This window comes from Tachyglossus aculeatus, chromosome X4 (assembly GCF_015852505.1).
Source record: "Tachyglossus aculeatus isolate mTacAcu1 chromosome X4, mTacAcu1.pri, whole genome shotgun sequence".
Classification (NCBI taxonomy): domain Eukaryota; kingdom Metazoa; phylum Chordata; class Mammalia; order Monotremata; family Tachyglossidae; genus Tachyglossus; species Tachyglossus aculeatus.
The window spans coordinates 10,647,443-10,674,491 of record NC_052098.1 but is presented as its reverse complement, the minus strand read 5'-3'; the positions used below and the strand labels follow the sequence as shown (position 1 = coordinate 10,674,491).

The window sequence follows — 27,049 nt, the reverse complement described above, 5'->3', positions numbered from 1 at the left end:
TGTCCCACTTGATTATCCTGTATCTAGTCCAGTGCTTAGTACAGTGATTGACACCTAGTAAGCGCTTAACAAATACCACTAAAAACAACAAAAAGAATACAAAAACTTCACTATGGATGTGGCCTGCCGTGCATGCCCTAAATGCCAACCCATTTAATTTCACCCACAGGCCAGGTCTGAGCCAGCAGCTTCCATCTACATCTTTTTCTAATAATAATAATAATGACGGCATTTATTAATCACTTACTATGTGCAAAGCACTGTTCTAAGCGCTAGGGAGGTTACAAGGTGATCAGGTTGTCCCCCGTGGGGCTCACAATCTTAATCCCCATTTTTCAGATGAGGGAACTGAGGCCCAGAGAGTTAAGTGACTTGCCCAAAGTCACACAGCTGACAATTGGCAGAGACGGGATTCGAACCCATGACCTCTGATTCCAAAGCCCGTGCTCTTTCCACTGAGCTACGCTGCTTCTCTGTGAGTGTGACATCCAAGTACAGATGTCCTAAAGTGAGGAGGAAATATTAGACTGAAGAGGAGAGAGAACAGGGCTGGAGATTTGGGAATCATCTGCATAGAGGTGGTAGTTGAAGCCATGAGAGTGAATGAGTCTTTAATGGGAGTGGGTGTAAATGGAGAATAGAAGGGAACCCAGAACTGAACCTTGAGGGGCTCCCACAGTTAGGGGGTGGGAAGCAGAGTAGGAGCCCATGACAGAGACTGAAAATGAGCAGCCAGAGAGCTAAGAGGAGAACCAGGAGAGGACAGTGTCAGAAAAGTCAAGGTTGGATAATGTTTCCAGGAGATGGGGGTTGTTGACAGTGTCAAAGGTAGCTGAAAGGCCAAAGAGGATTACGATGGAGTAGAGGTAGTTGGATTTGGCAAGAAGATCATTTGTGACCATTGAGAGCTGTCTACGTGCCAGGCACCGTACTAAGCTCTGGAGTAGATACAAGCTAATCAGACTGGACACAGTCCCTGTCCAATGTAGGGATGACAGTATAAATCCCCATTTAATAGATGAGGGAACAGAGACAAAGAGAAGTTAATTGACTTGCAGACCATTGGCAGAGCCAGGATTAGAACCCAGGTCCTCTGACTCCCAAGCCCATGCTCTTTCCACTAGGCTTCTTAGCACTGTACAAAGCTCTGTACGAGATAATGAGATAGGCCACAGCCTCTGTCTCACATGGAGCTCACGGTCTAAGTGTGAGGGAAAGCAGGTATTTTATCTCCATTTGACAGATGAGGCAACAGTGGCTCGGAGAAGTTCAGTGCTTGCCCAAGGTCACACAACATGCTAATGGCAGAGTCAGGTCTAGAACCTGGTTCTCTTGTCTCCCAGTCCAGTGCTCTTTCCACTCTGCCCATCATAGACACTCAATAAACACTAACAATTGATTAATGAAGAGGTGTTTAAGTAATAGTGATGATAGATACTTTGGGAGTTTGACTCTTTTAAGCCATCAAGTTTTAACCCAAATTGAAAGTGTATAGAGTTCAGTCTTTTCTCCAAGGTGCCACATCTGACTTGTAGTCTCCTCAGAGCCATCCAGTGCTACACTTAACATCATTTGACAATATAAACCACAGACTGTGAGATTCTGGTATGGTCAGTCTACTGGTACCTAAGCAATGCTCTTCACCACACCTTCACTAGGTGAAGAGAGAAGGAGCAAAGAATGACAGCAGCCAGATACCCTAAAAGCTCTTATGTAGTGAGCCAAAGTGGTGGGGAGGCACATAATGATCACTTTAAAGACTTGCTGATGTGGTGATTTGTACTTCCCAAATGCTTAGTACAGTGCTCTGCACACAGTAAGTGCTCAATAAATACGATTGATTGAATGAATGAATAGATGAATGAATGTGGCATCGCTGTAGACTGCAGGGAGTTAATAGCCACAAATTTGTGAGATGACTCCCTTAATAATAATAATGACAGCATTTATTAAGTGCTTACTGTGTGCAAAGCACTGTTCTAAGTGCTGGGGAGGTTACAAGGCGATCAGGTTGTCCCACGGGGGGAGCAGAGGCTTCTAGAAAATCACAGCACGAAGTAACAAACTCAGAAATAACACGAGGCACTGCAGATAAAAAATGCAATAGCACGAAAAGGAACAGCCTTTAAAGGGACAAGGTATGAAAAGACCTCAGTCAGTCAGGCTTCACCCAGACACATAATAGCTCACCGTCTGTCTTCTTCAAGGCCCAAAGACTTACATGCATGTACACATACATGCACGAACACACACACACACACACACACACACACACACACACACAGAGAGACAATACTAACACTGGGGGGCTAGCAATTTTGTGGCAGTCACCTCTCTTCTGCATGGCGTTTGTTTGGTCATTTCCATGTGCTTCATTTGCATTTGCTGTATGTCTTTTGCCATCTGCAAAGAGTGAGACAAAACCACTTTTCATCCTGCATGTGCAATTGTATCTACTGGCATCTACCCCAGTTGAATTAAGACTTAGAATATTAGCACTATCTTCAATGCAGAGATGGATTTCTCTCTTGTCTTCCCTACTTCCTCCCCTCTTTGGGAATTGAACTCTCTGCTCTTTATCATAGAGTCCTCACTTCTTGTGAATCTCTGTCAGAATGCTCCAGTGTAGTATTTGCACCCTTTGGTGTAGCTTCCAACTGATGGTCTAATGGCTTCAGACAAATTCTTGATTCCTAGGTAAGTCTATTAGTGGCTCTACTCCAGGAATTGATGTCACAGTGCCCGATACCTTGCCAAGCGAGCTTGGATTAACCAGTTCCCAAAGAACGCTTATGTCCTCCAGTTGTAATTTCATTATTAGTTTCAAAGAAAACAAGAATCACCAAATGCCTCCAAATTACCACCGATTTACTTAATGCTCATGTCTGGAATGATCACCCCTTGGTTGCAAAACTCTGAATAGCTTAAATGCATGCCTTTACATGAACCCCCACCAGAACATGTTGAGCCTGACTCTCCAGTTTGCAGGTCCTGGGGAAGCAACTACCCCCTGGAGAGTTGACCAGGGTGGTAAAAACACTCTTCACCCACTCCCTGATTCTCTGATTGCCAAGCCTGTGCCTTTTTTTCAGAGACTTTCTGGTCAGTCAGAGGCCAGACTAGCTTGCATGTTGGGTCAGCAGAGAGTCAACCTAGTTGGTTTTAGGTGGGTTCCTGTGTCTTCTCATTCCATCCCATGCCCCAGCTGAATAGTTCATCGGGAGGGACAGTGGGTGGGGGCAGAGTGGGGAGGGGAGGGGAAGGGAAGAGAGTGGGAAGGAATCAAATGCATATTTACTTGTTCTCTGTTTTGGTTCAATCTTCCACTGAGCTCAGCTTTCTGCCAGATAGATCAATCAATGCTATTTATTGAGCCAGATAAAGGCAAAACGGGAAAACCACCAGAGCAAACAGGAAGCCATTTAAAGAGATCATGCCCCCTTTAATACATCAGGACACACAGGCAAATCTTTAGAGAATTTGGATCCCAAATGCATCAGTGCCTATGAACATGGACCAGGGAGGGCCTGGATCAAGTAGGGTGAAGCCCAGAAAGTCCAACCCATGTAGGGCCCCATGCATCGGCAAAGAGCTACATCTCCGCTTTTAGTGCCCTCTCCTGCGGAGAAACAGGACCTGATGGCCCACTGAAAGGAAACCTCCCCCCTCCCCACCAGGAGTGCCCATTAGGAACGTGCTTTTGACTGGATGGTGGGAGGGGATGTGACAGCTGAGGAGGCGGCCGCATGCAGAAAAGCAAAAAAGTGGAGAAAAAGATGGTACAGATTCCAATTCTGGTATTCCTCTTCCTCAGCATCCATCACAGATGCTGCTGCCGCTGGCACCGTGGTAAAGGTCACTGCCTGGCTATTTCCCACAGGTTTTCAGGATTACCAATGTGATGTTCAGTGACACCTCCAGGATATATTTGCCACCACTTAGTCAAGGAGGCCCGGCACCACATCTTTTCATCTTGGCACTGGCAACGGGAGATCTGCTGGCACGGCTCTGGTGACAAAATTGGGACACCTGGTGGAATGGACCAGGTGGAGGTGGTAAGGCATTTGTTGGTGTGTATATCTGGGTCGGAGTCTATGAATGTGTGTGATTGTGTTGTGTGTGGGAGTGATATGTCTCCGTGAATAGCCTGTGTGTGTCTGTGTGTCTGTTGTTTTTATGTCACCCTCCACCTCTCTTTGTTCTCCCAACCTCTTCTGTACCTCATTTTTCTCTCTTTGTCCCCCCACCATGCCCTTACTGTGTCCCCTTTCCCTCTTCCTCTCTGGAATTCAATTCTTCTATCTGACTGTCTTTTCAGTCCCATGCCTGTCCCTGTTCCCTGTCCCACTTTGTGTTCCTAATGTGGCATTTTCTGAGATGGATTGCTTGTATATCAAGGGGCAGAGGGGCGAGAAAAGGAGGGGCTAGCTCTGGCTGCCATTCCAGCGTCTGAATCACCGTTAACACGTGCTGACTGCCTCACCCTTGGCACCACCCCGAAACAGCCCTGTTCACAGACTCCAGGTAGAGTCCACGAGAAGAGTTTAAGGAGGGACTGCATAGTTGCATTCTTCGGTTTCCCTCCCGATCCTCTGGGGTAAGTCTACAGAGCTGTCCCTTTAGAGATTTATGGTAGCCAGCCCTTCCTCTCCATGGAAGGGAGAGTTGGTTTGACTGTATCTAAAAAAGACATAAACCATGTAATCCTCCAAATTCCTGCATCAGAATCCTTCTGATCGAGTGAACCAGATTTTCTTGTGCCTATGTTGCCTTGGAGCTCCATTCCCTTAAAGATATAATGAACATATAAAAATTCATTCCCTTCTAGGACCACTCATAGTCAGTGACTGAAAACTGGAGATCTAAATAATAATATAATGATGATGATATTGGTAAGTGCTTGCTATGTGCCAAACACTGTAATAAGTGCTGGGGTGGACACAAGATAATCAGGTCCCACAAGGGGCTCACAGTCTAAGAAGGGGGGAGAACAAGTATTGAATCCCCATTTTGCAGATGAGGGAACTGAGGCACTGAGAAGTTAAATGACTTGCCCAAGGTCGTACAGCAGGTAAGTGGTGGAGCTGGGATTAGAACCCAGGTCTTCTGACTCCCTGGCCCATTTTCTTTCCACTAGGCCATGCTGCTTCTCGATTGGTGGATTTTAAAATATGGTGTTCATTATGCATTTGCCTATAATCTATAAGATTATGTTAACAAACAATTTATGTTAAAAAAATATTGAGGACTTTTTGTGGTATTCTCCATTCCAGGTTGAAAATCTGCCCAAAAGAGGCCTTGCCCTGAATTGCTGATTCATTCTACAGTCCTTTCACGATTTTTCAATTGCATTGTCTTCCTTGCAGCATTTCTGGAACCATAGTAGAGGGCAGGTGGTTGGTAAATTATATCCAATGAATTTCCCCTGACACCCTAAGGGATATTTTCCAAGTTCCAATTTCTTCGTTGGAAATAAAGTTTAGCACACCTGAATTGAAAACATTGCTCTAATAAAATAATATTCTATCCCCGCTCCATCTTTCTGTTAAAGAGTTTCCTTAATCATTTTCAAGAGTGAGACAGACCAAACGAGAACCATAGATCAAGAAGAGGGATAGGAAAAAGGATAGCGGGGGGTGGGGGGAGAAAGGATGAAAGGGAGAGAGTAAGGGGGAGGGCGAAAAAGTGGGGTCCCCAGAACCCAACAACTGAGCAGAAAAGGCAGCATTAACAACAAGAAATGATAGAGCAGCTAGGCAGGAGAAAGCAAACCAATTCAAAAGACAACTCTGTTTCGGTAGTCCCTTTAGTAGGAGCTTTAATCTAGGAGGATATAAAAGGAAAGAACACAGAGCTGACCTCCATCGCAATCTGCCTCGCTCCATCTCTGTGGGAAAGGCAGAAGCCACAGCAGCACACACCTTGGCCTGCTGATCCACCAGGCAGCCAAACCACTTTGCTGGTAACCTGCGCTGCCCCTCATCACATCATTCTGGGGCTTCCTTTCTGACCTGCCTTGCTCTATCTTGGCAAGAAGGACAGAAGCAGCAGCAGCAGACCACCTCCACAGACTGCAAAACAGCAGGAAGGCCACAGCTGTGGCAGCCATTCTGACTAAGACTTTGGGACTCTGAAGTGCGAGAGGTCTGAAACTCTGCTCTTCTAGCCACAGTACCCTACTGCTTTGATTTTATTTTGGGTTAATCCCTGTCCTCATCTTTTATGTCGATTTTGTGTTTTTATTCTGTTATTTCTTTCCTATGTGTCCGTCACCAGCCTTCCTTCCCTCCTTAAGCTTAGTTTGTAGCATTGATTGATGGAGTCGTTCCGCCTGTTAGTTCTGCCTGAAGATGGCTAATAATAATAATAATAATTGTGGTATTTGCTAAGCGCTTACTATGTACCAGGCACCATACTAAGCGATGGGGTGGATACAAGCAAATCAGGTTGGACGAAGTCCCTGTCCTACGTGTGGATCACAGTCTCAATCCCCATTTTAAAGATGAGGTAACTGAAGCACAGAGAAGTGAAGTGACTTGCCCATGGTCACACAGCTGACAAGTGGCAGAGTCAGGATTAGAAACCAGGTCCTTCAGTCTCCCAGGCCCATGCTCTATCCACTAGGCCATGCTGATGTGAGTGAGTATCACACATTCACTTCGCAATGCGCTGCACTCCTGCCCATCTGTTCGCTCACTGCACCCTGTGCCCCAGAGGGAACGTGATTGACAGAGTCAGGAGATTGTAAGTGATGCTGACAAGCCCCCTCCCTAAACTCACTTCCTACGTGCAGGTTCGCCATCTCGAAGTCTCAGGATCAAGGCTCGTTCACCATTCCTGATGAGATATTCCATCTGTTTGATTAAATTTATATGGATATATATTCACTCCACACTTCAAACTGTAACCACCTACTCATGTTTTAACCTCCGGCTGCTTTCCATTCAGGCTAAAATAGCATAAGAATATAAGTATTTTTACCTTGGTGATAAACAACTTAGCTAATGCATATGGAATATATGGCTGCTTTTCCTTTGTCGTGAAGCCTCCCAGTTCAACAGGACTCTGGTTGTCTTCATCACTGTTGGGTAGGGACCGCCTCTGTATATTGCCAACTTGTACTTCCAAAGTGCTTAGTACAGTGCTCTGCACACAGTAAGTGCTCAATAAATACAAGTGATTGATTGATTGATTCATCAGTTATTCCAGCAGGGTTTGGAATATTTACTAAATATATATAAAATTAAACAATGAAATATATGAAGAAAATGTTCAAATGCTATATTTCCTCTGATTCATTTAATATATTTGTACATAGGGAGATATGCAACAGTACAGGTTCACAAAGATAAGGAAAACATTTGAAAATTTCCTATTCCAGAAATGTATTTTACCAGAGGTATAAAAATAAGTATGATGATGGTAATGCCTTTTGATAATGGACACCCTTTTTCATGAATAGTTGATAAATTATGAGTTTATATAAACAGTATGATTTGGGGAAGTTAGTATGTTCACTGCTTGGACTTTATTCTGCAAGATTTGTGTTTCTTGTTTGTTTTATGGTACTTGTTAAGTGCTTACCATTATAAAACACTGTTCTAAGCACTAGGGTAGGTACAATTCAATTAGGTCAGACCAGTCCCTGTCCCGCCTGGGTCTCACAGTCTCAAGTAGAAGGGAGAAGAGTTATTGAATCCCCATTTTACAGTTGAGGCACAGAAAAGTTAAGTGATTTGCCCAAGGTCACAGAGCAAGCAATTGGAAGAGCAATTGGCAGAGCGGAGATTAAAACCGAGTCCTCTTATTTCCAGGCCCATGCCCTTTCCACTAGGCCACACTGCTTCTCTTGTAATTGTACCTTCCTAGTACTCAAAATACCTTCATTAGTTCTTCCGACACTCCTGGCATTTAGGCTGGTTATATGTCTGCTACTAAACTGTTATTTACCATCTGGGTAATTGGTTCTCACATCTGGGGAGAATTGTCCTGAGGTAGGGCTTTAGCCTGTTATTTCCAAGGTCGACACACAGGGACAAGAAGAAGAGACAATGAATGCTAGAACCATGGACCTCTACAGAAAACATTCCAGGATTCCACTATCTCTTCCCAATATGGAAGTCAATTTCCCAAGATGCAATTACACTATGTGGAATTTCTATGCATCAAACTTGGTTCTGAGGATTAGTAACTGTAGGAAGCATGGAAGGAGGAAAGGAGAGGCAAAGATGTCACTACTCCTTCCTCTGTTGCCCTCAGAGAAGTGTGGACATCTGAATGCTACCCTGCTCGTTCAAGCTCTCATCCTATCCCGTCTGGACTACTACATCAGCCTTCTCTCTGATCTCCCATCCTCGTGTCTCTCCCCACTTCAATCCATACTTCATGCTGCTGCCTGGATTGTCTTTGTCCAGAAACGCTCTGGGCATGTTACTCCCCTCCTCAAAAATCTCCAGTGGCTACCAATCAATCTGCGCATCAGGCAGAAACTCCTCACCCTGGGCTTCAAGGCTCTCCATCACCTCGCCCCGTCTTACCTCACCTCCCTTCTCTCCTTTTACAGCCCAGCCTGCACCCTCCGCTCCTCCGCCGCTAATCTCCTCACCGTACCTCGTTCTCGCCTGTCCCGCCATCGACCCCCAGCCCACGTCATCCCCCGGGCCTGGAATGCCCTCCCTCTGCCCATCCGCCAAGCTAGCTCTCTTCCTCCCTTCAAGGTCCTACTGAGAGCTCACCTCCTCCAGGAGGCCTTCCCAGACTGAGCCCCTTCCTTCCTCTCCCCCTCGTCCCCCTCTCCATCCCCCCATCTTACCTCCTTCCCTTCCCCACAGCATATATATGTATATATGTTTGTACATATTTATTACTCTATTTATTTATATATTTATTTTACTTGTACATATTTATTCTATTTATTTTATTTTGTTAGTATGTTTGGTTTTGTTATCTGTCTCCCCCTTTTAGACTGTGAGCCCACTGTTGGGTAGGGACTGACTCTATATGTTGCCAATTTGTACTTCCCAAGCGCTTAGTACAGTGCTCTGCACACAGTAAGTGCTCAATAAATACGATTGATGATGATGATGATGATGGGAAAGTCAGGGAGAGGGCAGGGTTTGGGAGGGAAGACAAGGAGTTCAGTCTTGGACATGTTGAGTTTTAGGTGGCGGGAAGACATCCAGATGCAGATGTCCTGAAGGCAGGAGGAGATGTGAGCCTAGAGGGAGGGGGAGAGATCAGGGGCAGAGATGTAGATTTGAGTGTCATCAGTGTAGAGATGATAATTGAAGCCGTGGGAGCGAATGAGGTCACCAAGGGAGTGAGTGTAGATCGAGAACAGAAGGGGACCAAGAACTGAACCTTGGGGAACCCCCACAGTAAAGGGATGGGAGGGGGAGGAGGAGCCTGCAAAAGAGACCGAGAATGAATGACCAGAGAGATAAGAGGAGAACCAGGAGAGGACAGAGTCTGTGAAGCCAAGGTTGGATAGTGTGTTGAGGAGAAGGGGGTGGTCCACAGTGTCGAAGGCAGCTGAGTGGTCGAGGAGGATTAGGATAGAGTATGAGCCGTTGGATTTGGCAAGCAGGAGGTCATTGGTGACCTTTGAGAGGGCAGTTTCCATGGAATGTAGTGGACGGAAGCCAGACTGGAGGGAGTCGAGGAGAGAGTTGGTGTTGAAAAATTCGAGGCAGCGCGTGTAGACAACTCGTTCAAGGAGTTTGGAAAGGAATGGTAGGAGGGATATGGGGCGATAACTAGAAGGTGAGGTGGGGTCAAGAGAGGGTTTTTTTAGGATGGGAGACACATGGGCATGTTTGAAGGCAGAGGGGAAGGAACCAGTGGAGAGTGAGCGGTTGAAGATGGAAGTTAAGGAGGGGAGAAGGGATGGAGTGAGAGATTTCATGAGATGAGAGGGAATGGGGTCAGAAGCACAGGTGGCCGGAGTACTAAGCACTTGGAAAGTACAATTCAGCAGTAAAGAGAGACAATCCCTTCCCACACCGGGCTTACATATTACTAGTGTAGCCATGGCCTAAAATATTTAAGGGAAAGGGTGTAGAGTGGTGATTATAATTCTCCTTGGAGGGGAAGAAATAGGTAGTATTTCTGTTTTGAATACATAGGTGGTTATTCAATAAATACAATTACTACTATTACTACTACCATTACTACTACTGCTCTTCTACTACTACTACTACTACTACTACTACTACTACCACTACTACTACTACTACTACCACTCTCATATAGGCTGGGTAAAACAGTAGCAGACTTAGGGTTCCTGAATGACCTTATAGTACTGTAGCAGAGAGATGGATTGGCTTCTGAAAATCCCTGGTTGAACCACACAATGTACTGATATTTTTGGATTATTTCTTTTTTTTCTATTAGTGGAGACATTTAGTAAGATGAATTAAGAAGAAGCAGCCTGATCTAGTGGATTGAGCAAAGGCCCGGGAGTCAGGACTGGGTTCTAACCCTGGCTGTGCCACCTGTGACTTGGGTAAGTCACTTAACTTCTCTGTGCCTCAGTTATCTCATCTGTTAAGTGGGGTAAGACTGTGAGCTCCATGCGAGACATGTACTGTGTCCATCCTGATTATCCTGTATCTACCCCAGAGCTTAGTATGGTGCCTGACACATAATAAGCGCTTAAGAAATGCCATAAAAAATTCTTTATTAAAAAAAAATCAGTGGCAGGCAAGTATTCCCTAAATATTTCCCTAATATTTCCCTAATTCCCTAAAGTATTCCCAATCAGGGTCCCACAATCACACCTCCTGGTAAGTGGAGCTTCAGAGCAATTTTGTTTTAATGGTACTTGTTAAGTGCTTAGTATGTGTCAAACATTGTTATAAGCACTGGGGTTGTTGTTGTCTTAAGCTGTCGAGTCGTGTTGGACCCAAAGCGACGCCATGGACACATCTCTCCCAGAACATTCCTCCTCCTTCTGCAATCATTCTGGTAATGTATCCATAGAGTTTTCTTGGTAAAAATATGGAAGTGGTTTACCATCGCCTCCTTCCGCACAGTAAACTTGTCTCCTCCCTCTACTCTTTCCCTTGTTGCTGCTGCCCAGCGCAGATGAATTTTGACTTATATCAGATTGCCTTCCACTCGCTAGCCACTGCCCAAGCTAGGAATGGAATGGATATGCCTCTGCTTGACTCTCCCTCCCAGTCGAGACTGGTAGAGTACTGGAAACTCTCCAGGTATGACCCTGAGAGGTGAAGCACTGGGTTAGATACAAGTTAATTAGGTGGACACAGTCCCTGTCCCACATGGGGCTCACTGTCTATGTAGGAAGGAGAACAGGAGAACTGAGGTACAGAGAGGTGGACTGACTTGCTGGAGGTCACACAGAGCCAGCATTAGAACCCAAGTCCTCTGACTCCCAGGCCTGTGTTCTTTCCACTAGGCCACGCTGCTTCTCAAATGCCACTATATGGAGCATGAGGCATTGAGAGATAGGTGGGAGTGATCACGGGCTTGAGCCTGAGGAATGGGCAGCTCCTTGCTTCCCTCACCTACATGTTGCAGCAGCAGCATGTCACTGGGGCTACCTCTAATATGTGGGGCCTGGAGTATCTGGAAACTCATCCGAGGAAAGGAGGAGATGGAGAAAGGAGCTTTAATGGCAGGACAGCTACTATTTAAACCAACTCACTCCCACCCCCTACCGATGGGCCTTACAAATGAGTTCATCTCTCTAGACTGTAAGCTAATTGTGGGTAAGGAAAATGTCTACCAACTGTTCTACTTTCCCAAGTGCTTAATACAGTGCTGTGCACACATTAAGTACTCTGTAAATACCATCGATTGATTGATTGGTAATAATAATAATGATAATAATAATGGCATTTATTAAGCACTTATTATGTGCAAAGCACTGTTCTAAGCATTGGGGAGGTTACACGGTGATCAGGTTGTCCCTTGGGGGACTCACAGTCTTAATCCCCATTTTACAGATGAGGCAACCGAGGCACAGAGAAGTTAAGTGATTTGCCCAGTCACACAGCTGACAGTTGGTGGAGTCAGGATTTGAACCCATGACCTCTGACTCCAAAGCCTGTGCTCTTTCCACTGAGACACGCTGCTTCTCTAGCCATGCTGGTCCCAGTGATCCCTTTGAAGATGGTCCCAACGGCGAGATAGGGCCAAGAGTCTGGGACTTTGGCTAATGCAATTATTAGACATAACAGATGCTGCTTATTTGTTTAAACAAAAATTACATAGTAAAACAGTGGAATTTTCACCCCACTAATGCAGAATATAATTTCTTACCTGGTCCACATTCTTCATCATGTTCAGTGCCTCTTGTCACCCAGGAAGAAGAGGCTTGCATTCAGTTAACTACACTTCCCAGCAACAGAACACTGGACACATTTACCATTTCCATGGGTTTGACATCAGTTCTTCTCACTGAGCATTTACTACTACTACTACTACTAATAATGTTGGTATTTGTTAAGCGCTTACTATGTGCGAAGCACTGTTCTAAGCACTGGGGTAGGTACAAGGTAATCAGGTTGTCCCACGTGGGGCTCACAGGCTTCATCCTCATTTTACAGATGAGGTCACTGAGGCCCAGAGAAGTGAAGTGACTTGCCTAAGGTCACACAGCTGACAAGCGGTGGAGCCAGGATTAGAACCCATGACCTCTGACTCCCAAGCCCGTGTTCTTTCCATTAAGCCACACTGCTTCTCTAAGCCACGCTGCTTCTCTAGATGGAATGGTTTGGGAATCGCAAGTGTCTGAAATAAATGTGAATCATCAGAATAGAACTTGGAAACAGACAAACCAATTTTAATATTATTTCTGCATATCTTTTATATTTTAGTTTCTTTTAAAAAAATTGTACATGAGTCAGTGGTATTCATTTAAGGCTTTCTGTTTGCTGATAGTAAGTGCTCAAAAATACAATTGATTGATTGACTGCAGACCACTAGGTTGCATGACATTTTTCTGGACTTCATTCCTCGACATGCTCATGAAGTATATTCCTTTGAGATTCATTCATTCATTCAATCATATTTATCTAGTGCTTACTGTGTGCTGAACACTGTACTAAGTGGTTAGAGAAGCAGTGTAGCTTAGAGGAAGGATCACGAGTTTGGAAGTCAGAGGTCATGGGTTCTAATCCTGGCTCCTCCACTTGTCTGCTGTGTGACCAGGGCAAGTCACTTAACTTCTCTGTATCTCTGTCCCCTCATCTGTAAAATGAGAATTAAGACTGGGAGCCCCACATGGGACAACCTGATTACCTTTTATCTACCCCAGCCCTTAGAACAGTGCTTGGCACATAGTAAGCACTTAACAAATACCATCATTATTATTATTATTACACCATAACAATAAACAGACACATTCCCTGCCAACAAAGAGCTTATGGTCTAGAGGGGGAGGCAGGCATTAATGTAAATAAATATCTATATTGAGATGATCCCACTGTAAGCAGCCATTTATGGAGTTGTACCACCAGGTCTCTGCAAACTTTATACTATGAGGTCGCCTGACTTTCCAAGCGGCAGGCAGTGCTGGGGAAGAGAGAGGCGGGACGTTGAGCTGCAAGTCATGGGATACGATCCGGACCGTCCCAGGTCCCAGGGTGAGGAAGGCTAAGTTTAAACTGTGCCTCCCCCAGCGGTCCTGTCTGTAGCCTGAGCCAGGCAATGTGGTGGCTGCCGTTTGTTTGTGAGATGGGCTGGGACCCCCGAGGAACTGTTTCACTCTGTGGAGAAGATGGAGGTGGAGAAATGGGGGGTGGGCGCATACAGGCAGGAGGACAAGAGATAGACATGACAAATACTTAAATTATGTTCCTCTAACATTTTCACAAATTTGGGAATTAATAGGAAGCCATCTGCTTTGGACTCTGTCTTTCATCTCTCGCATTCATTCGTTCAATCATATTTTTTGAGCATTTACTGTGTGCAGAGCACTGTACTAAGCATGAGTCAAGCTCATATTGTCCTGGGCACTGGAGAAGATGGCTTTAAATTGTAATGTACTACTTGAGCAGTATGAATTAAAGTAGTCCTTTTTTTGATCTGTTTATTATTCTGACCATCCCCTATCATGCTTTACCTTCATTTGTATTTTAAGGCAACTCTGGCTGCTACAAATAGAGGTCTTCCCTTTAGGCACTTGATATTTAGAAGCCCTTATGTACGCATCTGTAATTTATTTTAATATCTATCTCCTCCTCTAGACAAACTGTGGGTGGGCAGGAAATGTGTCTACCAACTCTGTTGTGTTTTCCCAAACACTTACTACAGCACTTTGCACACACAGTAAGCACTCAATATCATTGATTGATGGATATGAAATTCAGTAACTGATTTATGACTTGTTTTAGTATCATAAGGAAACTGAGGCACAAAGGAGTTGAGTGATTTGCTCCTTTTCTCCTCTCTCACTATACCACAGCTAACAATCCTATTCCAAAACCCACTCACCATGCTTTCCCAAGTATTTAATGCAGTGCTCTGCACTCAGTAAGTGCTCATTAAATAATTAAATAATGATTTATAGATTGGTCTGAGTGGTTCTAAAACTTTCAGCAGGCAGCTGTAGAGAATTGATAGTGGGGTGAGTAGCGGAAGGGTGCGGAAAGCTAGTTCAGGAGCCCTCTCCCCACAGCATCATTGCGCCTCAGACCTCCAGATATGGGGGGGAGGGGTGGAAGAGAGGGCACCATGAAATTTCCATCATGATTATGGACCTTCCCTGCCTCTCTCAGAATTCTGGCTCATGTTAATTGTGACAGCAGGGACACCTTTATTTACATCCCAGAAGTTCTCAAAAAAAACCCCAAAAAACCAATCTCAAAATAAATTCCAAAATGTTTGAGAATTAATGATTACATACAACATTCCTTCTCAATGGTAAACCAAATTACTAAATAACCTACCAGTGGCTGTTTCTCTCTGTGTAAAAAGGCGTTGGATGCTAAAATCCTTGCAGCTGGTGGGAAGAAACCTTAGACAATGAACATTAGCATCCCAAACCTCTGGCTACATATATACTGACTATTTATAGTCAATGGGTTTGGATGGGATGAAAGAATTGATTATTTGTAGAAGCTAGAGTTTAATTCCCAAAAGCTTGAAAATTGATTAACTGACATCTTGCCACTGGATTGAGGGAGACTGTAAAGTCTCCAGGGCCCGTGGAGTGGAGTGGAAGTGGGGGCAGCAACTAGGAATTGTATCATACAATTGAGGAAAGGGGTTGGGGGAGGCAGTGCCATGTAGGAGAGTAATTCGACCCCTTTGCCTCGAGTTTAATGGTCTTGTTAGGGTGCCCAGCCAACCACAGCTACCCCAACAAGGCAGTGCTCATCCCTGTGAAATATGGAGCTGAAAAAAGTGACCCATCATATCTTTGTGGGAACAGAGTGAAACAAATTTTGCAATATAATTTGGAATGTGACTTGTTAGGAAAAACCAGACAACCTTAGAAGCCAACAACACGATTGTCATGCAAATCGCACTCAATCTCTCTTTAAAACACTCAATCACCTTGCCCTCTCCTTCCTCACCTCCCTGCTAGCCTACTAAAACCCAGCCTGCACACTTCACATCTCCAAAGCCAATCCACTCACTGCACCTCGAGCTCATCTATCTCACCACAAACATCTCACTCCCATCCTGCTTCTGCCCTGGAACATCCTCCCTCTTCATTTCCAGCAGACAATTACTCTTCCCATCTCCAAGGCCTTATTGAAGGCACATCTCCAAGAGGCCTTCCCTGACTAAGCCCTCATTTACTCCTTTCCCACTCCTTTCAGCTTCACCCTGATCTACTCCCTTTATTCACCCCTCCCTCAGCCCCATAGCACTTATGTACATATCCATAATTTATATATTTATATTAATGCCTTTCTCCCCCTCTAGACTGTGAGGTCGATGTGGCCAGGGAGCATGTCTTGTACTGTAATCGCCCAAGCACTTCACTGACACTGTCCTCTCCTGGTTCTCCGCCTATCTCCCTGGATGCTCAATCTCAGTCTTTCAAGGGCTTCTATCCTGCCTCCCATCCCCTAACTGGGGTGGCGGGGGGGGTCCTTCAAGGTTCAGTTCTGGGTCCCCTTCTTTTCTCCATCTACGCTCACTCCCTTGGAGAACTCATTCACTCACACAACTTCAACTATCACCTCTGTGCTGATGACATCCAAATCTACAGGGAAACAACATGGTGTAGCGAGTAGAGCACAGGCCTGCTAGTCAGAAGGTCATGGGTTCTAATCCTGGCTCTGCCACTTGTCTTCTTTGTGACTTTAGGCAAGTCAGTTCACTTCTCTATGCCTCAGTTACCTCATCTGCAAAATGGAGAATAAGATTGTGAGCACTATGTGGGACAGGGACTGTGTCCAACCCAGTTTGCTTATATCCACCTCAGCGCTTAGTACAGTGCCTAGCATATAGTAAGTACTTAACAAATACCATTATTATTATTATTACACCTCCAGCCCTGATCTCTCTCCCTCTCTGCAGTCTCACATTTCCTCCTGCCTTCTCTACTTGGATGCCCTCCCGTCACCTCAAACTTAATATGGCTAAAACTGAACTTCTTATCTTCCTACCCAAACCCTATCCTCCCACTCACTTTCCCATTACTGTGGATGGCACCACCATCCTCCCTGTCTCACAAGCCAGTAACCTTGACATTATTCTTGACTCCTCTCTCTCGTTCCACCCATATATTCCAGCCATCACTAAATCCTGTCAGTCCTACCTTCACAACATCACCAAATTCCTACCTCACCTCGCTACACTCCTACTACAACCCAGCCCACACACTTCATTCCTCTAATGCTAGACACCTCACTGTACCTCGATCTGTATATCTCACCGCCTACCTCTCGCCCACATCCTACCTCTGGCCTGGAATGCCATCCCTCCTCATATCAGACTGATAATTGCTCTCCCCCACTTCAAAGCCCTATTGGAGGCACATCTACTCCAAGAAGCCTTCCCTGACTAAGCCCTCCTCTCCTCTTCTCCCATTCCCTTCTGCATCACCCTGACTTGCTTCTTCATTCAACCTCCCTCCCATCCCCACAGCACATATGTATATATCTGTCATTTATTTATGTATCTTCATGTCTGTCTCCCCCTCTGGACTGTGAGCCCACTGTTGGGCAGGGACTGTCTCTATATGTGGCCAACTTGTACTTCCCAAGCGCTTAGTACAGTGCTCTGCACACAGTAAGTGCTCAATAAATATGATTGATTGATTGATTGACTGTGAGCTCATTGTGGGCAGGGAATGTGTATGTTTGTTGTTTTAATGTATTCTCCTAAGCACTTAGTGCAGTGCTTTGCCTACAGTAAGCGCTCAATAAATACGATTGAAATCACACCCTTGTCCCTGCACCGAGCATTATACTAAGCCTAGTAAAGTACAGTACAACAGAGTTGGTAGATGGGAGTCCTGTCCAAATGGAACTTACTGTCTACAGGGGGAAGACAGACTCCAAAATCAATTGTGATGGGGGGAAATAGTGGCTTATGAGGATATTTACATATGTGCTGTGGGGCTGGGTTGAATATCAAAGTGCTTAGGGGCTGCACAGCCAAATGCACAGTTGACACAGATGGGAAGGCAGATGCATCTGAATTTCTTTGAAATCTAAAACAATGTAAATTACCCTACACTGGTAAGGGGCCCAGATACACATTTTCCCGGGAGGCAGAAGAGAGCTCAGCCAGACTGGGCCCTTTCCCTGACGTAGTGACTGAAGCAGGTCTACCTCCACCTCGCTCACTGACTCTGACTGGCAAAAGTTATTGCTCAGGAGGGCAGAGTTAATGATATAAGTAGGCTCATTGGTGTTTCCTGGGATCCTTTCACAAAGACAAAATTACACCTGCTTATTCAGAGTGGAAACGCAAGGGCAAAGGATGTTGCTGAAAAGTTGCAGAAACCTAGAGGCTTTAGCTGTTCCATAATTGAAAGAGAAAATGGAAAGGAAAAAATAAGAAAGATAACTCTAGAGATGTAATCAGAGGGGTACCTGATGAAAGCCACCTCTAGGTACAGAGTTCAATATATCTACGTCTCTATAAATGGATGGTTCTGGCAACAACTACTCCTTGATCCAAGTGAACAATTTTAACAGTTATAATGGATTTGAAGCTGTTAGGTCTCGTTAAAAGTTGGTCACTTCACTTTGCATTTAGGTAAAAGTTGAGGTAAGTCACATTGACCCAATGGTCAACTTCTGGCAGAATATTTTTCTTAGATAAAAGTTTTGTCTACTGAAACTGTTTTTACAAGAGACCACCAATGTCCTATTTTGTAGAATAAGAACCAGGTCATGAAATAACATGTTTTTTTTTTTCCAGCTAATGTACCAGCACAGCCAAGATTAGAATTCAAAAGGTTCTGATGGCAGATTCTGAAGGTCTAAGAGCAGTTAAGAGCAGTTTCTAAATTTGGCTGAAGTCAGTGTGCTGGTCTTCATTTGTTCCCCAGGTAGCATTCTACTATTCAAAGTCTCCTCTTAACTTTTCTACTTTGAAATTATGGATGTTGATGACAATGAAGCTAACTGTGGAAAGAAAATAATGTTAAAACTCTTCTTGCAATTCCCCATAATAAGGAGGAAGTTAATATTCTTGAACAAAGTCTAGCACTCATTAAATTGGGAGTATGTCAAGACTCATAACTAAAAATAGTTTGTAGATTCAAATTGGCCTATGTTGATTGATTCAAGAAACTTTAATGTGAATGTGGTATATAATGGATAAAGTAAAGGTAATATTCAATAAGACTGGATATTTTGTGACTCAGAACTGGCATGCTTTAAAATAATGCTCAGATATGTTGAATATGGACCAACAATAATCATAAAAGGGAGCTCACTTTAACATCCCAAGTTCAAATGAGCAGAAATATTCAGAGGATGGAGAGAGAGAGAGGGAGAGAGAAAGAAAGAAAGGAAATAGTTATCAGATGTTAGCAGATCCCAGGACCTGTTGAAAGCTTAAAAATGCCAGTTCCCTTCTGCTTAGGCTCTGAGCCTCACGTGGGACAGGGACTGTGTCTGACCTGATTATCTTGTATCTACTCTAGTGCTTAGTTCAGTGCTTGACACATAGTAAGGGGTTAACAAATACCATTATTATTATCATTATTTAAAACAAACCGTGATTTTGAAGATACTAGAGTTTAGTTAGGATATTAAATCGTGTTGTTCTTTTTTACATAAAGGCCATTATAACTTATTAACAGAAACTTTGAAATAACATTTTTATCAGTTTTGCCCACTCTCTTGTCCTCTACGGAGCAGTGGAAAGGATACTTTGATTCATAGGCACTGGCTCTCCAGGGGAAAGGAGGGTCACTCCCTCCATGGGGTTTGCACTGAGGCGGTGAAGCCATAAGACTTTCCCCTCCATGACATTTTGGGCAGCTAGAAAGGGACCAGAAATGTAGCTAAGAAGGCGACTAGACCTCTTGCTCCCTATCACCACAGGAGAAGCACAGCGCTCTGCATATGGTAAGCACTCAATAAATGCAATTGAATGAATGAGGAGGAGGAGGCTATAACCACACTGCTGCTACTGCTTTCCGCCACCTTCCTGGGTTTTGGACCAGGCTCCAGTAGTTCCTCTCACTCTCTTCCCTGCATGCCCTACAGTATTTTTTTATGGTGTTCGTTAAGTGCTTACTAGATGTCAAGCACTGTTCTAAGCCCTGGGATACATACAAGTCAATCAGGGGAATAAGGTCCCTGTCCCACTGGGGCTCACAGTCTAAGTAGGAGGAAGAACGGGTATTGAATCCCCATTGTACATTTGAGAAAATTAGGGCACAGAGAAGTTAAGTGACTTGCCCAAGATGACACAGCAGGCAAGTGGTGGAACTGGGTTTAGAACCCACATCCTCCAGCTCCCAGGCCCGTGGCCTTTCCACTAGGCCATGCTGCTTCCCTAGTTTATATACTTATCATTATACTTGGTTGTTTTTTTCTACTTGTAATTTATTTCAGTGTCTGTCTCCCCTGTTAGACTATAAGCTCCTTGAGGGGAGGGACCTTATCTACCTACTCTATTGTATTGTACTCTGGGTTGATCTGTAGTGGGTGTAGAATTGCCTTTACACTTGAGCAATACCTTGGTACTACTACTCCTTTAGACTGGAACCAGGACTGTGTCCGATCTGCATTTACTCCAGCATTTAGTTCAGTATTTGGCACACAGTCAGTAATAATGATTGTGGTATTTGTTAAGTGCTTACTATGTGCCAGGCACTGTACTAAGTGCTGGGGTAGGTACACGATAATCCGTTTAAACATAGTTCCTTCCCACATTGGGCTCATAGTCTTATTCGCCATTTTACAGATGAGGGAACTGAGGCACAGAGAAGTTAAGTGACTTGACCACGGTCACGCAGCAAACAAACAGTGGAGCTGGGATCAGAATCCAGGTCCTTCTGACTCCAACTCCTATGCTTTATCCACCAGGCCTCAACAAATACCATCATTATCATTCTCATGCTACAGGACAATCAATCAATGCTATTTATTGAGTACTTACTGTGTACAGAGCACTGTGCTAAACGCTTGGGAGAGTACAGTACAATAGAGTTGGTAGACACAATTCCTGACCACAGTGACCTTGCAGTCTAGAGGGGGAGACGGACATTAAAATAAATTACAGATAGGGGAAACAGCATTGAAGGGTATGTATATGAGTGCTTAGCTCATAGTAAGAGCTTAACAAATGACATCATTATTATTATTATAATTGCTATGGAGTTGGGGTGAGGTATCAAAGTTCTTAGGTGTACAGAATCTAAGGCAATGTAGAAGGAAGGGTGAATAGGGTGAGGGAATGATGGGTTAGCCAGGGGAAATGTTGTAATGTTAAGGTTGAGATATTAGAATGTTGGGCCATAATATAAAATTCAACTACAAAGGGCTGGAGGGGGGAGGGAGGTTGCAAGGCCTCCTGAACAGCAGTGAGAAGGTATCAGCTCCATTTCAAGCACAGGTCATAGAAAAAGAATGTATATTTTCACTTTTAATTTAGTCTCCTCCACTGAACGTGATGGATATGCAAAGGAGGGAAGATATATTTTAGAATTAAATCTGCTATTGCAAAGAGTATGAGCTGTGTTTTCAGACTGCGAAGAGTATTATTTCACTTTTAAAAGTAAACTGTTCTGTGTTAATTAAAATTGCAAATGATTGTTCAACTAGAAAATCATTTTCTCTGTTCATAGTTTACTGGTTATAGATTTGGCCTGTAGGAAACTAGAAAGGAAATAATAGTAACAATGATAATGAAACTAGAAAGGAAATAAGTTTTTTAATGCAAGAAATAGATTTTATTAAGACTTTTCTGTAACCCAATCTCAACATTGTGTCTCTATGAGTTGAAACAGCTTATTTCTGAACATTGAATTATTTCTGAATTTGTATCTACCCTACTACTTAGTTCAGTGCTTGACACATAGCAAACACCTAGCAAATGCCACCATTAATATTAATTATTATTATTATTTTTGAGCAGTGATCCAAAAGAAGGCACAGGAGAGAAAATGGTTATAGTCTGCTAAATAATAAGCAATTTGTCCATCTGATAGTTTGGGTATAATATGAAATTGTCTATTTAGAAAAATGCCTCTCATCTCACTGTTTTAGCATTTCAAACTATGGCCAGGGTTTATTTACTTAGTATTTACTAACAGCATGGCCAAGTGGACAGAGCATGGGCCTGGGAATCAGAGGCCCTGGGTTCTAATGCCGGCTCTGCCACTTGCCTTCTGTGTGACCCTGGGCAAGTCACTTAACTTCTCTGTACCTCAGTTTTCTCATCTGTAAAAAGGGAATTCTATACCTGTTCTCCTTCCTACTTAGACTGAGGCCCCTGCAAGATAGGGAGTGTATCTGACCTAGTTAACTTGTATCTATCCCAATGCTTAGAACAGTGCTTGACACATAGTAAGCGCTTAACGGAATTTATTATTATTAGTGTCAGTGTCAGATATGGATCCTGAAAAAGAAGAGGGGAGCCTGCAATAACCTGCTAGGTTTCAATGAGGAAAACTGTGAAATAACCTAATGTAGGTAAAGGTACCATTATTACATAAAGACTTTTTTATGGAATTTGTTAAGCACTTACAACGAGCCAGGCACTGTACTAAGTGCTGGGTTAGATACAGAGTAATCAGGTTGGACACGGTCCATGTCCCACATAATAATAATAATGATGGCATTTATTAAGCGCTTACTATGTGCAAAGCACTGTTCTAAGTGCTGGGGAGGTTACAAGGAGATCAGGTTGTCCCACGTGGTGCTCACAGTCTTAATCCCCATTTTACAGATGAGGGAACTGAGTCCCAGAGAAGTTAAATGACTTGCCCAAAGTCACACAGCTGACAATTGGCAGAGCTGGGCGGCATTCAAACCCATGACCCCTGACTCCAATGCCTGTGCTCTTTCCACTGAGTCACGCTGCTTCTCTGAGCCATGCTGCTTCACATGGGGTTCACAGTCTTAATCCCCATTTTACAAATGAGGTAACTGAGGTACAGAGAAGTTAAGCGACTTGCCCAAGGTCACACAGCAGACAAGTGGCAGAGATGGGATTAGAACCCACGTCCTCCTGACTCCTAGGCCTGTGCTCTATCTGCTAGACCATGACACTTCTTCTGGCCTCTTTGGTGTCTATTGTGTATTACTGAGTGCTTAGTAGAGTGCTCTTCATTCAAAAATCCTGCAATTTGTGAGTTATGCTTGTATTCCAACAGACTGGGCCACAGACCTCCATGTCTCACTGACTTCCAAAAATACAAGTGTGTCCTGCCCCAGTTTGGGAGTCTTTATCTCCCTGAGAAAGGCATGTGATGGCCACCAAAATCTTCCAGCCAACACACATTTGAACAGGAAACAGTGGGATTAGGGCGAGGAAGCCCCATGTCAGCTAAATCCTTGGTATTTTCTGAGAGAAAATAGAAAGTTCTAGGGGCTTAGTAATAAATAAAAATGATTGCAATATTTGTTGTGTTCACTATGTTCCAACACTCTACTAAGAGCTGAGGTAGATTCATGATTCATGTAATTAAGTCAGATACAGCCCCTGTTCCACATGGGGCTCCCAGACTAAACGGCAGGGAGAACAGGTTTTGAATCCCCATTTTACAGATGAGGAAACTGAGAGACACAGAAGTTAAGTGAATTGCCCAAGGTCACACAGCAGGCAGTCACAGTCAGAGTGGGGTTAGAATCCAGATCCCCTGACTCCTAGACCTGTGCTCACTATTGGCAGGGAATGTGTCTGTTTATTGTCATATTGTACTGTCCCAAGCACTTAGAATGGTACTTTGCACAGAGTAGCACTCAATAAATGTGATTGACTGACTGACCGACTGCTCTTAGAGCAAGAGGCACCTGTCTTGAGCCATTTGCGCAGCCAGCGGGTAAAGAGAAAGATGCTATCACCACCTCAACTTTGTTCTCAGACCTGAATCTTGCTGGCTTCTTGACACTCTTCCTTGGCAACCGATGAGCAGGGAGAGCCAGGTGGATTTGGCAGTAGTCTTTTACAACTTCAGCCCCAAGCAGTCACCTCCCTTTACCCCTGAGCCAGGAGCTTTGAGCTTCACTCCCTGCCTTCCCTGGCCTGCCAGGCTAGTTCTAAGTTTTCCTTCACAGTTGGCATTGTACAACTGCCCGCATAGCACATAGCTTCAAAGGCTGCTCCAAAGCAGCAAAGGAGGTCAGAGAGCATGGAATGGTGTCCAGAGACAAGACAAAGGAATGAATAGTATGAATTCATTCATTTGTTCATTCAATCGTATTTATTGAGCACTTACTGTGTGCAGAGAACTGTTCTAAATGCTGGGAAAGTACAATTCAGCAATAAAGAGAGACAATCTCTGCCCACACTGGGCTTACAGTCTATGAATGAATAAGGAGTAATAGTATTTGTTATGCACCTTATAATAATCAAAATTGGATTTGTTGTACACTTACTATGTGCCAACACTGTGATCAGCCCTGAGATAGATACAGTACAATGAGAAGCAGCGTGGCATGGTGGATAGAGCTCAGGCTTGGGAGTCACAAGGTTAGGGGTTCTAATTCCGGCTGTGCCACTTGTCTGCTGGGCAAGTCACTTCATTTCTCTGGGCCTCAGTTACCTCATCGGTAAAACGGGGATTGAGACTGTGAGCCCCACGTGGGACAGGGACTGTATCCAACCCGATTTGCTTGTATCCACCCCAGCACTTAGTACAGTGCCTGGCACATAGTAAGCACTTAACAAATACAACAATTTTTCTTCTTCTTATTATTATTATTATCATCGTCATCAAACTGGTACCTGTCTCACAAGGAGCTCGCAGTCTGAAAGGGAGGGGGAACAGGCAATCCCCATTTTATGGTTGAGAAAACGGAGGCCCAGTGCCCAAATCACATAGCAGATAAGTAGCAGAGCCAGAATTAGAATCCTTACTCCTGGTCCTGTGCTCTTCCCACTAGGTCAACTACTGTGTGCAAAGCTCTGGGAAGAAATACACGGGTGAAGGGTTAGACAGAGTCCTGGTAACATGAAAGAGTCAAAATCTAAGAATAGATGGAAGGAAAGGGTTGGTGACAGTCACTTGAGGAAAGATGAAATAAGAAACACAGAAACTTAGGCTGTAAGCTTGTTGTCGGCAGGGAATGTGTCTGTTACATCATAGTGTTGTACTCTACCGATTGCTTGGTAAAGCATTCTGCACAGAGTAAGTGTTCAATAAATATGATTTATTGATAAAAGATAATGTTAGATATGAAAAAAGCACTATTGTTCTGAGCTAAGAGGAGCCAAATTTCAAGCTTCTCAGCATGCAGTCTAACAGTCAGAACAGCGGCAACAGGCTTCCCAACATTCTAAAGATTAAAAGAAGATTGTGAGCTGCCGGTGTTTTCTCATCCTTTCTGGGCTGGAGCAGAGCCTGAAGGGAAGTCTCAATGTGGTGGAGACTGGGCAGGTTTTCTCCCGGGGGACAGACCTTGGTGGTCCGGTGGAGAAGGGGACCAGCAAAGGCCTCATGCTGCTGGGTTTTAACTCCCTTTTTTTAAGTCCAGAACGAGGTCTGACCTCCCAGGAGGCTCTCCTTTCCCAGTGATGGCAGCCATCAGAGGAGTTCCCTGCAATCTGAAATGTCTCCCTTCCAAGGTGCCCTCTCTTTCCAAGTCCTCCCCCAAGACCTTTGCACACTGCTCTTCCCCAGGGTTTCCTGTTTCTACATTTTCCCAGTTGTCCTGCTGTCTTTTTTTCTACATTGCCACCGTTCCTGCTCCCCTCCCATCGAAATGCTCACATTTGGTTCTGAAGGCATCTTCTGCTGCTCCACAGCCTTGGCATGGCCAAGGAAGGAGTGGACAATCCCTGGGCTTTTTTCACATTGCTTTCTCTTCAACATTTCCCCTCTTCCAGGCCTTGCCATGACGACCCTCCTCTTGCACTATACTGACAATTAACTGGGATTTTAGTAAAACAGAAAGAAATCAAATGATAAACTTCCATGTCATCAGAATAAGCTGGATGACCATTCCCAGTTTGAGGGAATGGTTGTTTGTTGCAGTCCTTGCCCACCTTTGCTCCACTTGCTTTTCCCCAGTTCTTTTCTATAGATTTTTATTTTACTATGACTTTCAAAAGTTGCTGGCAGCTGAAAAAGCAGTTCAGGGAGGTTCTGGGAAAGGAGAAAACCAGGCTCAGTGGCCAATTAACCCCCTACAACAGGTGCATGCATGCATAGAGCTGGGCTCAATCATTCTTTCAGTGATATTTATTGAGCACCTACAGTGGGCAGAACACTGAACTAAATGCTTTTTAAAAAAAATATCTGCTAAACACTTACAATGTGCCAGGCACTGTTCTAAATGCTGGAGCAGAACCAAGCCAATCAACCTGAACATAGTCCTTGTTCCCACATGGGGCTCACAGTCTTAATCCCCATTTTACAGATGAGGGAAATGAGGCTTAGAGAAGTTAAGCGACTTGGCCGAGGTCACACAGCAGACAATCGCAGAGCTGGGATTAGAATCCAGGTCCGTCTGACTCCCAGGCCCTTGCTGCTTTCCAATATAAGAGTACACTATAACAGAGTTGATAGACACATTTCCTGTTCACAAGGAGCTTTGTCAGGCAATCATATTTATTGAGTGCTTACTGTGTGCAGAGCACTGTACTAAGCACTTGGGAGGGTACAGTACAACAATAAACAAACACATTCTCTCCCCACAGCAAACTTACAATCTATAGGGTCTTTGCAGAGTGGAAAATGCTTTGTTTAGTATTTGCAGGGTAAAGCAGATGTGAAGAAAATCAGAATCAGTTCTGTTTACAGATACTGTCCCCATACACTAGTGTTTTGGTGTTAACCACATTTGGTAGGCTCTCTCTTATCATGCTCCAAGGACAATCTTCGTCCAAGTGGAGGTGGGTACAGAAGGATATCTATCTTAGACCTGAGAAAATGTGGCCATTTTAAGATTTCTGTATCATGAGTAGGAATCAACCCACGTTTTCTCCATTTCTTCCATTCGTATCAAGGTTCTGGTGATGACTGTGATACAGGGAAACTTGAACAGCTGCCTTTTGGCAGCTACCCAGTCTTGAGTTTGGATTTGGAAATAGAATGAGATCCTTGTGCCTGTGTGTATCTTAACTTTATAATTAGTTTAATTACATAACAGATTTTTAGATAGCATGACTTACACAAAATTACCTGGGTAGAGTAATTAGCTTAGGTGTGAGGATAGTTTAAACTCAGGGTTAATTGGATAGTTATATTGGATGATTTTGCTGAAGCAACTCCCTTTTCTCACCTCTTCATCCCCTTCACCCCCAGGGCTCAGGAAACATGGCTGGATTGGAAGTGATGACCAAGACTGACCTCCTCTCATAAAGCATGGCATGAGCAAAATCAGTGAGAGCTATATAAATGGAGAAGGAAGGTGGGGAGAAATGGCAGGCAGTACAAGGCCAATGCAGCTCCATGGGAACTGTCGGAAAGGAGGCCTTCCATGAGCCTGAT

General features: G+C 44.2%; 1 protein-coding gene and 1 non-coding gene across 2 annotated transcripts in view; one reads left to right on the top strand and one right to left on the bottom strand.

The window, feature by feature from the left end:
• ANXA1 (annexin A1) overlaps positions 1 to 27,049 on the top strand; it is a 125,356-nt gene that overhangs the window by 48,539 nt on the left and 49,768 nt on the right. Inside the window, exon 2 of the mRNA XM_038769939.1 lies at positions 3,881 to 4,055. The gene's annotated coding sequence lies outside the window, so the exon portion shown is untranslated. The remainder of the gene's footprint in view (positions 1 to 3,880; positions 4,056 to 27,049) is intronic.
• Positions 11,096 to 11,231, bottom strand: LOC119948379. The gene has a single exon (XR_005456779.1). It is a non-coding gene; the product is annotated as a small nucleolar RNA SNORA7 (small nucleolar RNA).